This window comes from Stenella coeruleoalba, assembly GCF_951394435.1.
Source record: "Stenella coeruleoalba genome assembly, chromosome: 4".
In the NCBI taxonomy this organism is placed as follows: domain Eukaryota; kingdom Metazoa; phylum Chordata; class Mammalia; order Artiodactyla; family Delphinidae; genus Stenella; species Stenella coeruleoalba.
Window position 1 is genome coordinate 26,331,058 of NC_137149.1, and position 11,555 is coordinate 26,342,612.

Below are 11,555 nucleotides of genomic sequence, written 5' to 3' on the forward strand. Positions count from 1 at the left end.
CTGGATTGCGGGCCAAGGGGAACTCTGACAACCGCAGAGCGTGAGGATTGGCTGAAATAGCTGAGACAACTCAGAAACATGGTAACTGTCTTCACATATTTGAAGAACTATAATGTAGAAGAGAGTCTGCATTTATTAAGACTCCAGACAAGTAGAGCCTAGATCAATCCAAATAAGAACCTTCTATTAGCAAACTCTTCAGAAATAAAATGAGCTGTCTGGCTCTTTACAGCTTTACCGTTTGGGCTTTTAATGCCTTTTTCATATATCTTTAACTTCTGTGATTCTGGTTCCTTTCCCTTTTTTACATTTGTTTCTTCAAACATGGAAACCTTCATTTATTTTCTTTTATTCCTCGATTCCTTCCCCCAGACTTGTGCAGAGTTGGACAAGAGGGTGCCATAAACAGAATTACATAGTATCCTGGCCAAACCAGTATGCCAGTGCTCAACTGTATGCAGATTTCTTTAAGAATAGGATGCCATCCCAGAACAGACTCCAGAAAAAAATAATTCTTATTCCTATGCCTAGTTATGGATAATCAGAAAAGCATAGCCTCTTAATACGCAAGCCTTTATAATCAGTGACTATAAAAATAAAGAGAACAGGGCTTCCCTGGTGGCGCAGTGGTTGAGAGTCCGCCTGCCGATGCAGGGGACACGGATTCGTGCCCCGGTCCGCGAAGATCCCACATGCCGCGGAGCGGCTGGGCCCGTGAGCCATGGCCGCTGAGCCTGCGCATCCGGAGCCTGTGCTCTGCAACGGGAGAGGCCACAGTGGTGAGAGGCCTGCGTACTGCAACAACAAAAAATAAAAAAAAATAAAGAGAACACAATCACTTTCACCGAAGCCTAAGGAGCTGGTGAGCAGCATTTTGATATTCATATTACAGAACCAAATAGAATTTACATAACTCCAGAATTTGTAGGCCTTTTGAAACAAAACCAACCTCTCTCTCTCTTTCTCTTTCTTTTCTTCCCTTCCTACCTTTTTTCCCCCTCTTTCTTTCAAGATTTATCTCACAGCTGTTGCATAACGTTTCTCAGAATGATTCAGTGTCCCGTTCCTATGTTTCTCTTAGGAATAAGCTGTTTCCTTATTACCAAACCAAACCGACTGCCAGGTCCAGAGCTCATCTGGCTGGTGCTTCCTACATCTGCTGTACTAGGAATAGCTTTCCCTTCACCAGCTGGCAGCAAAGCAACCATGAGGGTGCAAGAGGAGGCAGGTTTAGGGGGAGCATAAAAAGAATGGGGAGGATGTAGAATAGAAATGTCCTTTCCTCTCTGTGATGGATTTCCTTCAGGACAGCTCTGGACAGCTGAAATCCCTTCAAAGGGAGGGAAATAGAGAAGCTGTTCTTTCAGAAGCAGGTTTCTCCTTTCAGACAGCCCCATATTATTATTCCTGTGTAATCACTTTTCAGTACGTTTTATTAGAACTTCTTTTTATTTCCTGAGAAACCATGTAGTTTGCATCTGTGTAGCACGCATTTCTGTGGGCCCCTAGTGTCTTGGCATTTACAATGTCTGATTCCCAGACATTCCCAGGTTAAAAGTAGGAAAAACCTAGGAAAGAAAATCCCTCCATACTTTTTTTTCCTCCAAAGAGCCTTTAAATATGAAGTGGAGGAGAGGCTTTGAGCCATAATAACAATGATCTTCATCTGCTCTGCAGGCTTGTTGGGAGGCATAAGGAACTAATATGATATGTATAGAGTAGGGTAACTCTATACATTTCAAAAGTGCTTTATTAGTGATGAGAACATCTGCTTCATCTCTTTATGCCTTCATTTCTTCATATTTAAAATGACAGTAGCATACCTAACCCATGGGGTCATTATGAGAAATACATAGGAAGAAGGTGGTAAAGCCCTTAGCACAGGGACAGGCCTAGAGTCAAACCTCACTAACACTCGGCTGTACATCATTCCTGTCTAAGTTGGACATTGAAGGGGCCATCAGTGAGTATCTGTGGAATGACAGTGGGTCATTGAATACCAGTCCTAGTTCACTGTGTGCAGATCATGAACTTTGTTGAGAAATGGCAGATTCTAGCGTGTGCTTCCTCATCTTTTGTCCATATGCCTTTTTTCCCTCCTCTGATGAAAGTCAAGCATAAAGGAAAGAGATGGTCTCTGGTATTCACTGTATCTTCACTTCTAGCCAGAAAAAAAATGGTGTCATAGATGAGATCACACATTTCTTAAAGGTGGACTTTAAGAAACTTGTTGAACATCTGTTGCAGTGAAGAAATACAGAAAATTATAAGAGCAAAGCCAAATGAAGAGATACAGAAAATTCTAAGAACAAAGACAGATATTATCCAAAAAGCCTGGAAGAGGATGTGGAACAGCACTGGGCTGCACTCCTCCCTTTGTGCTCCTGCAGTAATGTAATTGTTATGTTTCCTGGAATATATATATCAGTGAAGCACAATAAAATTCAAGGCTATAAGGTTAGCACTAATGATATGCTTGGAAAAAATCCTAGAATACAGCATGCTTGCAACTATTATCAGGGCATAGAAAGTTTTAAGTGGTTGGTTTTAAAATAAGTAAAGCTGCCTAGACATTATAAAATATGACATTTTGTATAGCTTTAGGGTTCCAGGGAATGTTCAAATCTACAGTGTTAATTGTAAAGAAGATTCCGAAGTAAAAAGTAATAATTTTTAATTTTTTCCTGGTTCAAATTTCTTGGTGATTATAAACCATTTGGATTTGCTGATTTATAGTTATGAATGAATATAAATCTCAACAAGTAATTTCCTATTCAGGCTCTTATAGATAAGATAGTATTTTAGAATGAAGTCATAAATAACTCACAAGCATATTACTTCTGTAGGGAAGGAAACATTCTCTTCTACCATTTTTGGGTTTTTTCCATAACCGTTATCACTACTTGAAATTTCTTATTTGTTAATTGGTGATGTTGACTAGGCCAAATATTTTCTTCACATATCATATATATATTAGCTGTACCCAAAAGTTACCTATTCTAGGCTATGATGGAACATATATCTTGGGTGCTATTTAAATAAACATGTAGTAAATATTTTTTTCATAGTTTTATGACTTTTCCATTTTAAGAAAAAACTCAAGTTCTAGCAGCACTGCCCATTGTGTATATATCAACTTAAAGATCTAAAAAGATCACTCACAAAAATAAAAATACTGTAAAAAGATCACTCATATCCACTCCTTGACAAATCTAAGAACATTCCCTAGTCATTGTTGATTGTATTCTACTTTGTGTTTGAAGTAGAGAGGGAAACTCCATGGCAGAGGTGGTATTTGAAATGGGCCTTTAAATATGGAAGTGGTTCCAGAACAATGATTCATTTTGAATAAAGTCACAGGAGTGATGTTGTTTGGGGTTTATTTCAAACAGTGACAAAGTGGGCTTATATTCTGCAGTGTCTATACTATGTGTACTTCGTAGGTAACTGGGTTTTTTTTAACAGCAGTATTATGTCATTGGGCTTTATTTTGTAAAATATTGATCCTGAAGCTGCTTAATAAATTAGTCTGAGTAGAACAATATGGAAAGTGAGAAGAAGGGGTGGAAGCATGAATTCAGAGGCTGTTACCATCATTTTACTAGGTCTTCAAGTCTCCCCAGGATCTAATCTTTCTTTGCCTTTATTACTCACTACTCATCCCACATTTACCTAACAAGATTCCTTGTAACTGGTATCCCGTCTTCCTCCTTTAGCATCTCAACAGTTTAATCATATTTCAGGGAAGTCAGGTCCCTGACACTTTCTCTATCCTGCTCCCACCATCATCCCTGCAAATCCATGTTCTGGAAACATGACCTTTCATACATTTCTTACCTCTGTAAACCTCTAATTTATAATCTGTAATTATAATAATAATGTCTATCTCAGAATTGTGCTACAGTTGATAATGAATGATAATATTTTGAGTGTTCTTGTTTTTGAATTGCAGGTTTAACTTGGCAATGTTAATTTAACATTTTGTCTTGCTTTCAGTAATTCATGTATATGAGTTATTGCTTCATCTAGATTATAATTTAAAGTATAAATTGTGTATTATTTTTGTTTCCACCATAGAGTTTCATGTACTGCCTTATATATTAGGTATTTAATTCATGTTTTTAACTTGAATTAAGTGACAATTTATAACTTTTAACAGCACATCTGTTTTGAATTGTGATTATTTGGGGGCTTCTGGGGAACACACAAATATCAGATAATTTATTTCATTGTAAATCATTTGAGGGCAGATAGGCCATGTCTTCCCATCTTTTAAAGTCCTAGGTTTTCTTCCAAATGGTAGAAACTAAATAAATACTTGATGAACCAAAACATGAACACAGAAGAAGTGACGCTTGTGTCATTTTAAATTCTCTGAGATGCCAAAGAACTACACATTGACTTGCTTATTTATGTAACTGAAAAGTGGCTTTTTTGTTTTACAACTTTCAAAGTCCTTAGAAACTCTGACTAGTGCATCTTATTTTCAGAATATAGAGGGTGTTCTCATGTTGCTGTGTACATCACATTTACATCTGGAAAGATGGCATTCATTCTTTCTAGAAATATTTATGAGCCTCTACAGTGTTCCCAACTCTGTGAAGAGCAAAGAAATTCAGATGTAGAACCAAACGGAAAGATCTGTTTATCTATTAATAAACCTTCAAAGGCTACTTAGCGGAAGGCTATCTCCTTTTTCTCTGAAACCTGGAGGTTTACTTCAGGACGGCCTTGTAGAAACTGGAAAAGAAAAAGAAAAACAATTGTGTAAGGGGTCCCTAAGAACCTTACCCCAAGAATAGTCTGCTTTAAACATATATACTTAAATTCAAGAAGTATGTATACAGCCTGTCAAAATATTTGGATTTAACATGAAAAAAATTTTTCTCTTATTTTAAATTTGTAATCCATTTTGAATTTACTCTTTAATGTAACTTTTTCTTAGAACCAATTCTAGGCCAAGTTTTAAAGTGGACAAAATCCATCTTTGTTAACTACACCTCCTTCTCTGAGTTCTCTTTCTTAACCCCTGCTTTCTAGGCATTCAGTATTACTCTGTTGCTTAACCCAGCAGGACCTAATTCTCACTAAGTTTTCCGTGTCCTTTAGATGCCTTAATATTCTTGTGTTCACAGACTTTGATGCGATATAACTAAAAGTGGGGATGTGAACATATGAACAGAAGATATTAAAGACACATTAATATTTCATTTGAAACAACCAAATACTTATTGCATTCTTAGAGATTTTTTTTTAATATATATAAATTTATTTATTTATTTTTGGCTGTGTTGGGTCTTCGTTTCTGTGCGAGGGCTTTCTCCAGTTGCGGTGAGCGGAAGCCACTCTTCATCGCGGTGCGCGGGCCTCTCACTGTTGTGGCCTCTCCCGTGGCGGAGCACAAGCTCCAGACGCGCAGCCTCAGTAGTTGTGGCTCACGGGCCTAGTTGCTCCGCGGCATGTGGGATCTTCCCAGATCAGGGCTCGAACCCATGTCCCCTGCATTGGCAGGCAGATTCCCAACCACTGCGCCACTAGGGAAGCCCCTTAGAGGTATTTTTTTAATTTATTTTGCTTCATTATTATTCTGCTTTTATGAGCTGCAAAACAAAAATGTTTTGGTATTTGAGCCCTAATAAAATATCTTCACTTCTATGATTAATGAAAGTGCCCTTCTAATTATTTTTAGGTTAAAGCCTACAGTGAATCTGATTCTAATTCTAAAAGAATATGTACTAGTTTTTTTTGCGGTTAGATTATTTCAGCATAGTATAAAAAGTAGAAACCAAATTATTTTTTTAATTAGAACATTATTTTTAATTCTAGCTATTAAAATTTTCTCTTCTTTATGTAGTAACATTCTCTGAACAATTCTCTATGTCTAATGAAAAATATATTTTTCTGTGTTTATGGGTTATAGTGGGGAAGATCATATTACTGTCTTCATTTTATGAACAGAGGGTAAAGACACTATAATTTTTTATATTCCTTGCTTGATTTTTAATGTATAAATCCCATATAGCATCCTGCCCAATGTCACACAAGTTGTGAATATTCAAAAAGTATCAGTTGTTAGCTATGTGTCCATTTTTCAAGTCAACTTTCCTCATTTGTAATAGTTAACTTTATTGCCTTCTTCACTCTGCCACACCCCTATGCTAAAACACTCATGCTGTACTATTTCAGTCATATTATGTATCTGGCACTTTGCAGTGCACCAAAAATACAATGATGAAGTCAGAAAAGGCCCTCACCTGCATGGAACTTATATTCTAGTTCCAGTGTGCAGTATATAGGGAACAAATAACCCAATGAGTAAGATAACTTCACATCATGCTACATAGAAAATATACAGGTTGAGTTGATCGAGAATACTATTTAACATTCAGCCTTCACTTATGCATGTATGCATTCAATATATTTAGTTCTTTTTTTTTTTAATTTATTTTTTGTCTGTGTTGGGTCTTCGTTTCTGTGCGAGGGCTTTCTCTAGTTGCGGCAAGCGGGGGCCACTCTTTTTTTTTTTAATATTTATTTTATTTATGTATATATGTATGTATGGCTGTGTTGGGTCTTCGTTTCTGTGCGAGGGCTTTCTCTAGTTGCGGCAAGCAGGGGCCACTCTTCATCGTGGTGCGTGGGCCTCTCACTATCGCGGCCTCTCTTGTTGCAGAGCACAGGCTCCAGACGCACAGGCTCAGTAGTTGTGGCTCACGGGCTTAGCTGCTCTGCGGCATGTGGGATCTTCCCAGACCAGGGCTCGAACCCGTGTCCCCTGCATTGGCAGGCAGATTCTCAACCACTGTGCCGCCAGGGAAGCCCTATTTAGTTCTTAAGTAGCTATTATGTGCACCAGAAATTACGAACTCAGGTGCCTGTGTGTGAAGTGTGAAGTGTGAAAAGCAGCTACCTAGTGAAAGTTGTAGATGTGTTTTCTGAATGTTCTTCAAATTTTTTTTTGCTGACCAAACCAGTTTGCCCTTTGGAATACATCTGCCCACTGTTATCTACCTCTACATGCAAATGTCCTCTTTTTCAGGAGGTAGCAGATACATTCTCTTTCTTTTGAATGTCAATCTGATTCAAGTACACAAAATTCATTCATTTATTCATTCACTCATTCATTCAATAACCTTTAAAGTAAAACCTTTATTTCAGTGTTCTTGTATGAAGTAGAAAGCCAGTACTCAGACTCTACCCTCCAGTAAATTGTAAACCATGTGACATTCTTTCTGTCTATCCAGCCAGAATTAATTTCTTCCTCTTCAGAGCACACAAAGAATTTTTTGTCTTGCATTTATTTCTATATATGTCTTATCCTCCTTACTTAGTTCTTTATTTCTTATATATTTTGGCATTATTCATGACATCAAAAGTTGTGCCTTATCCACAGAAATTGCTCAGTACCTGTTTATTACATGAATGAGAAAAAGGTCAGACTAAGTCAGAGTTGTTACCTGTATGATCAGTATGTGTTTTCTAGGTTAAAGCATCATATTTTGCATTTATTTACATTGTGAATTATGGTGAGGATATAATGGGCAGCACGTTCCCTAATTATTTGGTTTTATCTGACATTTAATTCCCTCGGTTGGTATCCTTAATTAATTACATAAGGTTAGAAAGAATGTTTAAAATTCATTTTAAGTTTTCAGAGGTACTGACTTTCAGAAGAAAAGTAATATGAAACCCAGACACTATTAATTGCTGTTTTAGGGGAAGTTTGAGAATCATGTTATATACTTAGGATAAATGGGAAAGCAGAGAAAGGGTTGAGCATGCACTCAAAACAAGGACATAGAGAATCCCTGAATTGAGTTTGCACCAGAAAACTGGTTTTGTTTGCTCTTACTTTCTTGGATCAATTCATATTCCGGTTTAGTAAAAGATAAACTCCAAGGTTTAGAATACACAATTTTAAATTGTTTTGTTTTTGTTTTTTAACATCTTTATTGGAGTATAATTGCTTTACAATGGTGTATTAGTTTCTGCTTTATAACAGAGTGAATCAGCTATACATATACATATATCCCCATATATTCTCCCTCTTGCATCTCCCTCCCACCCTCTCTATCCCACCCGTCTAGATGGTCACAAAGCACCAAGCTGATCTCCCTGTGCTATGTGGCTGCTTCCCACTAGCTATCTATTTTACATTTGGTAGTGTATGTATGTCCATGCCACTCTCTCACTTTGTCCCAGCTTACCCTTCCCCACTCTGTGTCCTCAAGTCCATTCTCTACATCTGCATCTTTATTCCTGTCCTGCCCTTAGGTTCTTCAGAACCTTTTTTTTTTTTTAAGATTCCATATATATGTGTTAGCATATGGTATTTGTTTTTCTCTTTCTGACTTACTTCACTCTGTATGACAGTCTCTAGGTCCATCCACCTCACTACAAATAACTCAATTTCGTTTCTTTTTATGGTTGAGTAGTATTCCATTGTATATATGTGCCACATCTTCTTTATTCATTCATCTGTCAATGGACACTTAGGTTGCTTCCATGTCCTGGCTATTGTAGATAGACATTTCTCCAAAGAAGATTTACAAATTGCCAACAAACACATGAAAGGATGCTCAACATCACTAATCATTAGAGAAATGTAAATCAAAACTACAATGAGGTATCACCTCACACCAGTCAGAATGGCCATCATCAAAAAATCTACAAACAATAAATGCTGGAGAGGGTGTGGATAAAAGGGGACCCTCTTGCACTGTTGGTGGGAATGTAAATTGATACAACCACTATGGAGAACAGCATGGAGGTTCCTTAAAAAACTAAAAGTAGAACTACCATACGACCCAGCAATCCCACTACTGGGCATATACCCTGAGAAAACCATAATTCAAAAAGAGTCATGCACCACAATGTTCACTGCAGCTTTATTTAAATTGTTTATTGTTTTAAATCAGTTATGTCTTTTGAGGAGGGAGGTAAATAAAAAGTTTGATTCGGTAAGTATGAGGCACATATTAGAGATTAAAATGGAGTTTTCAGGAAAGCAATTAAATACAAGAAACTGGGGTTTGGAAGAGAGATTATATATCTGAAGGTATAAGTGAAAGACATTGAGAGCCATGAGATTATATGAGATCCAAAGTTGAACCTGGGCACTCCAGAGTTAAGATGTCTGTTAGATTAAGGGAATCAAAAGGGTACTATTTAAAAAGAAGCAGCCAGCAAAGTAGGAGGAAAACCAAGAGAGTGTTCTGGAAGCCAAGCGAAGAAAGTGTGTAAAGGAGAATCAAATGATCAAGTTGCCAGAAGCTACTCATGGACCAAGTGGGAGGAAGACTGAATATGGGCCATTGGATTTAACAACATGGAGGTCAATGGTGATCTTTTAGTGGAGTTGTGGGTAGAGAAACCTATTAGAAATATGTTCAAAAGGGAATGGGAGGGCTTCCCTGGTGGCGCAGTGGTTGAGAGTCCACCTGCCGATGCATGGGACACGGGTTCGTGCCCTGGTCCGGGAAGATCCCACATGCCGCGGAGCGGCTGGGCCCGTGAGCCATGGCCGCTGAGCCCGCGCGTCCGGAGCCTGTGCTCCACAACGGGAGAGGCCACAACAGTGAGAGGCCCGCGTACCGAAAAAAAAAAAAAAGAGAGAGAATGGGAGAAAGCTAGGTGGAGACAAGTGTCAACAAATATTTCAAGGGGTTTTGATGTAAAAATGAAGTAAAAAAAATGGGGCAGTACCTGGAAAGGGAAGTAGGGTCAAGAAAAGGTATTTCATAAGATGGAGTAGATAACAGCAACAGCGTTATTAAGCTGATGGGATTGGTTCAGTAGAAAGGAAGAATTTGCTGATGCTGAAGTTAGAGTGGCAGAATTTCTGGAAAGATGTTCCGGAGTAGACAACAGAGGATGAACTCTAATGTGTAAGGTGGAGGATTGGCCTTATCCATGAATTAAGAAGGAAGGCACAGCGTATAAGCACAGAGACAAGGAAGTGGTAGATTGGGGTGGGTCCTTTGTGGAAGTTAGAATCTGAGTCATTCTGTTTCCTTTGTGAATTAAGAAGTAACTTTATGCGCTGAGAGTGAGGATGACAGTGGAGCTGTTAGAGAGTTGAGGAGAGGAGTATGGTATGAAAAGTTTGTCTAGGAACAAGGAAAATAAAGTAGGATTGATGGCCAGCACTAAGGGCCCACTTGCGATTCATGATCATGACTTTAAAGTGAGACTAGTACACGTCATTTTAGGTTTTTCTTTTTTCATGGAATGGCTTAGGCAGAGAGTTGGATTTAGGCAAAATTAAACTTTTACCAAAAGAATGTGATAAAGTTAGAGGGAAGGAAAGAGAGTTGCATACATATACAAGGAAGTAATTACAAAGAATGCACATGGGATTTAAATTAGGCAATGGGTATAAGGATAGTGAAAAGAATAAATTGATTGCTAGTCTCAGTGGGCACAGATTTTTTTTTTTTAATTAGGTACTTGAAGGAATGAGCAGGGAAAAAAGGAGAGTCAGTGATTAGAGAATGAGGTGCTTAAAATTGTGATTAGAGTGGGGTTTCCATAAATGATAATGTTAAGATCTTCTAGGATGTGATCACAGGAGTTGGTAGCTGGGGAGACAAGATCATGGGAGGAGAGGATGTCAAGGAACTGAGTTCAAGGCATTGGAGAATCATTCATCTGGATATTGAAGTTGAGTTGAAGAGTGTTTTACAGTAAACTAAGAGCCAAAATCTTCAAAAACTGAAGAAGAGTGGTATGAAAAAATGAGATGCAGTATCTTCTGTAGTCTGATAACATGGGATTCAAAGTTCAGGTTTACACGGAGGAGAAAGAGAATTGGAAGTAGTTATGTAGTGCAAGTTTGGAAGTAGTTATGAAGTGCAAGTAGGGTATTTAGCCCACTTCCAGGCCCAGCGTTATGAGAGGTGTGGAAGAAAGAAGAGCCACCTCTTGAGAGAGCTACGGGGGAAGGAGTGTTGTCAGAAGAAAGCCAGTTTTCAGTGGCAACAAGAAGATAAAGATCACGTTCAAGAAGAGATTGAATTAACTTCTCTTCTAACTGCTCCAAGAGGACACAGTGTGTTAGGGAGGAGTTGGAGATGGGGGAGCAAAAGGAGGAATGAATATACAGAGCCTTTGTGCAACTGGAGACACAGATTTGAGGAAACCCAGGTTTCACCTGGGGTGTGACTTAAATAGGAATAAAAGACCAAATGGGATGGGGGCTGATCCAGAGTGTGGTGGGAACCTCTCCGTGTTATGGGGGAGGGTCTTGCCAATGGTCTGCAGAGCTGAGAATATACTATCGGAAAGCAAGTGTGTTTGACGAATGAGACTGTAGTTTTGATGTTCATGAGTGGAAAGGTAGAATGTGAGTAAGAGTAGAGTCTTAACTTTTGCTAGAAAAGTCTGCTTTGGGCCATTTATAAGTTGATGATATTCTGTAGAAATTTAGCCTAAGCTAATTCTTAGCTTATAAAAGAAAAATATTGTTTAGGGAATGACTTTTATAGGTTTTGCCAGATCTAGGCTGATACTGTGGTTCCAGGAATTCGTATATGTTTGGTCATTAACTTCTTGGG

The 11,555-nt window shown here is 38.3% G+C and overlaps 1 protein-coding gene across 2 annotated transcripts in view; it reads left to right on the forward strand.

The window, feature by feature from the left end:
* The window catches only part of ARSJ (arylsulfatase family member J), an 86,646-nt gene that overhangs the window by 46,742 nt on the left and 28,349 nt on the right, over nt 1-11,555 (forward strand). The gene's annotated exons all lie outside the window — the stretch shown is intronic.